General features: G+C 42.4%; 1 protein-coding gene across 1 annotated transcript in view; it reads left to right on the top strand.

Annotated features, from left to right (window-relative positions):
- Nucleotides 1-281: 281 nt before the first annotated feature.
- Nucleotides 282-6000, top strand: part of dag1 (dystroglycan 1) — a 70517-nt gene continuing 64798 nt past the window's right edge. The window contains exon 1 of the mRNA XM_084742106.1: nt 282-831. The gene's annotated coding sequence lies outside the window, so the exon portion shown is untranslated. The remainder of the gene's footprint in view (nt 832-6000) is intronic.

Below are 6000 nucleotides of genomic sequence, written 5' to 3'. Positions count from 1 at the left end.
TTTACTTCTTACTTCTGATTTTGGTGTCCACCTGCAAAAGTTGTGGAAAATAAAATAGAAACTTGATCACAAAATAAAAGATTTGGGAGAATATGGGAAACAAGAAAGCAAATACAGTGAATGAAAGAGGTGGAGGAGGGATTGAAAAAAAAAAGAAGGGAGAGGAGGGGGGCAGTTTGGGGGTGGAGTAATTCAGAGAATGCAAGGCTCTGCCCTCCCTCCCTCCCTCCCTCCTTCTCTCCACTCCTCCTCCTCCGGGTGGAAATTCATCCTTCAGGCTCGGCAGCGGACATTTGTGTGGAGGACCTCGGGAGGACGGGACGTGTTCAGCCGCGGAGGTCCGACAGCAGCAGCCGCCTCTCCAGCCCGGTGGTTACTGGGTGCAGAGTGGGAACACTGGTGGCGATTTTTACCAGCAACACAGCATGATGTGATTTTATCTCCTTTTTTAAATTCTTACCTCTGAACGCAACATTTCTTTCTTTTCATTCTTCTTTTTACGCATCAGATTTTTTCTACTTTAGGATTTCGCTGGTGTTTGGGGCACTGTATTCCTAAATATATGGTGCCTTTTTTTGTATTATTTTTATTGTGAATTCCACCTCCAGTTACTAACTTTGGAGCGAGCGGAGACAGCCTGTCGCCAGCCAGGAGGGGGGAAACAGGAGATCTGACACCGAGCACAGAGCCTATATTTGTCCGCTTGAGGAAAACCGAGCTCCCCTGTCGCCACCTCCGCCACCAGCCTCCCTTTTCCACCGCACGGAGGAAGAAGACGGAGGATTTAGCGTGAATAACGGGAAGGGATATAAACGTGGAGGAGATTTGACGGTCAGTTTCTTTTTTAAAATCTGTGTTACTCGCTCCTGTTTGGTGAATATGTGGCGTTTACGGCTCTGTCCGTGTGTGTTGCTGGAAAGTCGGGCAGACGTGCAAGGAGATACCGGTGAAAGAAAGCCAAACGTATCTCTGAACTATCCTCTGTATGTTCACTGTACAAATACGGTTGTTGAGCGTGCATTTCGGTGCGTTTGATAAGATATCCGGCGCCGCTCCTGCGGGGTTTGTGCGCGCCGTGATTTGCGGCAGCAGGAGCAGCTTCTCTGTGGTCGAGGATATTTTTAGGCAGTCGGTCTCTGTGTTATTAGCTGCCTTGCTGGGCTACTTATCCCAGCTACCGCTTTCACCGCCCTGCTCCCTCCTTATCCTCACCTCCTCTCCTCGTCTCCTTCTTCTCCTTCCCTTCCCTACCCGCCCTGCTGTTGCTGCTCTGGACAGCTGAGGCTCGTTTCCTCTGGCTTCACACCCGAACAGGTGCATTTTAAAGCCAGGCCAGGACAGGACAGACGGAGTGAAGGGCCTCTTTATGATTTGGAGCGACTGTATCTGGTTTATTCTTGGCGTCCTGTGCAGGGACAGTGTCCCCTCAGACTCGAAGAGTCCCTGTAATGTGCACTCAAAGTTAGTGACCTCATTGTTCTTGGTACTATTTTCTGTCTCTTGCCTGCGCGCCAGTGGGAGCTGAAGTTGGTTACGGTGTCTCAGATGGACACAAACGTTTGAATGACGAGAGTTGCAGTGTTAATGTTTAAGAATAAACCGTTAAAAATAAGAGACGCGCTGACTGTAGCTGGTTTCACAGGGTGGACAGTGTTTTTGGAGGTGAAGTGAGCGGTGCGTACCGGGGGATGTTCGCCCACCTCGTCGTGATTCCTCTCACGTCCTCTTTGCCATGGAGACGTTTGACAGCCTGCCGCGGTCTGGGGATGTCTCCTTTGACCGAGGGGACAAGACAAAAAGAGACAGAGAGGGAGAGGAGAGAGGCTGCAGGGTGAGAGGAGAGGATGAAGGCTCAGAGGGAAAACAGAAAGCTGAGTAAGGCTGTTATTGAGTGTGGAGTCACAGGAGAGACCAGAGGATCCCTTTAGTTCCTCCAGCTGGTGTTGATGCTTCTCATTTCTGTCTGCTATGATTATTTTCATCAGTGATCAATCCATCAATCATGTTGTCGATTAACTGAGCAGTTTTTCTTGGTCTGGTGAAAAATGTTTCTCAAAGAGCACGTTAGCGTCTTCACAACCCAGGATTTACTGTCATGGAGCACGAAAGAAAGGAGAAAATACTAAAAGGATGCAAATATGATTATTTTCATCTGCCACTTGTTTTATCCAATAATTGATTAATTGTATAAAATGTGAAAAATACTCCTCACATTTTCCCAGAGACCAAAGTGGTGTCTTCAGATGTCTTCTTTTGTCCAACCAACAGCCCCAAACCTCATTTACTGTCATCACTGACAACGAGAAGCAGCAGATGTTTGACACTGTTTGCTTGAAAAATGACTGAAATGTTAAAAACTGTTAATCGATCATCAATATGGTCGCCAGTTAATTTTGTTTCGATCGAATAATCGTTGCAGCTTTAGAGAGCAGTAACCTGAGAAGGACTTCAGCTGTATGTCTTGTACTTTTGGTCCTCCATGTTGTCCACTGAGGCTCCAACTAACAATTCTGTCCACTATTGATTAATCTGTAGATAATTTTCACTGAGATTTGATTAGTTATTTGGTCCATAAAGTGTCTGTAAATGGTGAAAAATGCCAATCATGTTTCCCAAAGCCCCAGGTGACGTCCTCAAATGTCTTGTTTTGTCCACAACCCCAAGAATGTTCAGTTCACTCGAACACCAAAGAAACTAAATCACTGTCTCTAACATTTATATTCATTATCGATTGATCGAACATATAGATGTCTAAGAAAAAGAATTATTCTCCAGAGCTCAAAATGACGTCTGCAAGTTACTTCTTTTGTCTTTTGTTCTTTTGTCTTGAGAGCAGAAACCATAGAATCACTTTAGCTGCTACAGTGTGTGTTGTTGTGCTCAGTCCAGTTTACTGGAGCTGCAGATGATAATTATTTTCATTATTGATTAATCTGTCCACCGTTTTCCCTCATTGTTTAGTCGTTTGGTTCATTAAATGTCAGTAAATAGTGAAAAATGTTGATCAGTGTTATTCTTGTTTTGTCCACAACCCCAAAGATACGGAGAAACCAGAAATTACTCACATTTAAGAAGAATTTGGACTTTTTTCTTCTTGAATAAATGACCCCAAAAGATGATGAAGATTGATTATTAATATATGTGTATATTATGTCATTATGACTTGTGTTTATAACCTCAAGTTGCTACATTTGACTTTTGATATAGTATGATCATGTCCTTGTCCACATTAGTTATTTTGAGTAATTTTTTTAAGGAAAAAAATGACCAAATTCTCTGATTCCAGCTTCTTAAATGTGAATATTTTCTGGTTTCTTCAGTCTTCTCTGACAGTAAACTGAATATCTTTGAGTTGTGGACAAAATGAGACATTTGAGGACGTCATCTTGGACTTTGATCAACATTTTTCACCATTTTCAGACATTTTCTGGACCAAACAACTAATTGATTCATCAATAATGAAACTAAACATTAGTTTCAGCCCGACTGTGTGGATTTCTCTGGTGTCCCAGTAATCTTTTTACTGGGACCAGTGTAGTTTTGGTGTGTGGGGTTTTTCCATCAGAGGCTGACGCTCTGGCTCCACTACAAAGGTGTTTTTTTTTTTTAGACTTTTGGCTGTTGCAACCTGACCTTTGAGGTCCTGGTAGAGATTCAGTTCATGTCTGGCTGCTGTCAGGAGTGTGTGGTTTGCAGTGTGTGTGTGTGTGTGTGTGTGTGTGTGTGTGTGTGCAGCAGCAGCAGCAGGCTTACGTTTTAAACATCATGTTTTAGCTAATTCTGTTTTAATGTCGTTTGATTGTTCAGAAACACTTGGCTGCTGCGTCCCTCAGGCCCTAACTGAATTAAAGGACTCGTCTGCTCAGTGATTGGTAATTTGGAGGGTTTGGATTGGTCCCCTGGGGGCCGTTACTCCCAGTCTGGAGCCCACAGGCGAGGCCTGGAGGTTCACCTATTTTCCTACGACCCCCAGCGGATGTAAATCAATACGCTCTCCTGGATCGTCCTCCAGTCTGCTCGTTTCTGTTCTTTCCTCCTCTGTTGAGTCCTCGGTGACGCAGATCGGGCCGACCTGCAGCTGAGCACACACTCGCTCGTACGTGTGTGTAAACAGGCGTCGTGTTGATGGGACTGGTGTGTTTTGTAGACAAGCTGTCTTTAATCCTCGACACAGAGAACGCTGTTTGTTTCCCTCTGAGCGGCAGGAACCACCTCCACTGATGATGATGATGACACGCGTGTGTGTGTTTGTTTCTGCGCCGTGCTGTTAATTTGTTCACGTAGGTGTGTGTGTGTGTGTGTGTGTGTGTGCGTGTCACATGCATGCAGATATTTCTTGGTTTTTGACAGTGTGTGTGCTCGTGCACGAGTTATAGTGTTGGTGTTGGAGGTGAGAATCACCAGAGGCCCTATGATCTGATATTATCATGACACAAAGGTCACATCTGTTGGAATTTATTACCTTTTTTCAGTCCTTAAAAGAAAACTTTCAGTTTGTTTGTTCATCACATGTACTTCATTTATATTGCAGCAAAATCAAGCAGATAGACCAGGGCTGCACAATTCATCAACATATTATTGACATTACAATATGGCCAAGTGCAGTGCCCAAATAGTTGAAGCTTAATTTATTTGAAAAAGTAAAATGTGACAAAACAACATTATAATGAAGTTCTGTGGTGCAGAGACGTCTGTGTCTACAAATGTTTGTCTGATTTTAACAGTTATTTCAGTAAAAATGAAAACTGTGATGCAAAATGATCATTTCACCAAATGGGAATCAAATCACAATGGCAAGATCTGCCAAAATAATCACAGTGTGATTTTTGTTTTACCTTCTCATGCAGACTAGTAAGCACACATCTTTCCACTGGTCTGAGTGCATCAAAAAGTCAACTTTTCTTTAACTTAGATTTTATGAGCATGGTGATATGTTTTTTATATTAAACCAGTTTTTATAAACTTCTTAAACTAAAAATCTCATTCTGTCATTCATAATTGGTGAAAGCACTAATAGTCATCCCAACATGTCAAAGTATTTGGTCAAGTTTTTGATGAATTTGAGGCCAAACAAAACAAACAAAACCCACCAATCCCGCTGCCTGTGACCTCTGATGACCTCATCAGAAATAAACAAAAATCAGCACCATCTAGTGGGTGAAAAAGCATCTGATTTTATTATTTTAGTATCAGAAAGCCACAGTTAGAGTCACCAAAACCATCACGGTTCATATTGTTGAAATGAGCTGAAAATGCTCAAAAAGTTGTGATTTCAGGTTTTATTTCAGGTTTTCTTTTAAAAATCTTTCCACAATTTGAAATGGCGTCATGTCCTTTATGATGTCAGTGTTTTCATTGATGCACGTTGCATCTGGAGACTGTTGCCACCTTTGGGTGATGCTGGACAGCCTTTACAGCATTTAGTGTTGTGTTCAAAGATGAAATTTGATTTTCAAGAATTAAATCATGGTTTATCATGATGCCAATAGTTTAATGTCTATCTGCAATATTTAATAATATACATAATAAAAGATCTATACATTGCATCCATGTATTGATGCGATATTACCTATCAAAATATTGCTTAACTGTTCTGCAGTGATCCCTCCAAAAAATAACACCCCATAATCATTTTAATGTTTGAATAATGATGCAAAAATAATCATATTACAGTAACAATATCAGTCAGACATTTCTTCAAACCCGTTCAGCCTTGGCTTTGACTCAACAATCACTGTCAAAGTTCCCATAAAAGGCGGACACACAGCTCCTCCTGTGGCGGCGGTGGTGCAGATGTTTCCCTCTGCAGCTCTCAGATGTTAAAGTGTGTGAATATGAAGCTGGAAAAGGACACGCATGTTCGCTCCACTCTCCCCGCACGAAAAAAAAAGGATTAAAAAGCAGATTAGTGTCCCAGGCAGTTGCAGTAAATAACCTCATCTTGTCTTTTTTTGATGAGGAGCAGAGGACACAAACACACACACACACAGAAACACACAC

This window comes from Lutjanus erythropterus, chromosome 2 (genome assembly GCF_056507025.1).
Source record: "Lutjanus erythropterus isolate fLutEry1 chromosome 2, fLutEry1.hap2, whole genome shotgun sequence".
In the NCBI taxonomy this organism is placed as follows: Eukaryota; Metazoa; Chordata; class Actinopteri; order Lutjaniformes; family Lutjanidae; genus Lutjanus; species Lutjanus erythropterus.
This window is presented reverse-complemented; position numbering and strand designations above follow the sequence as displayed.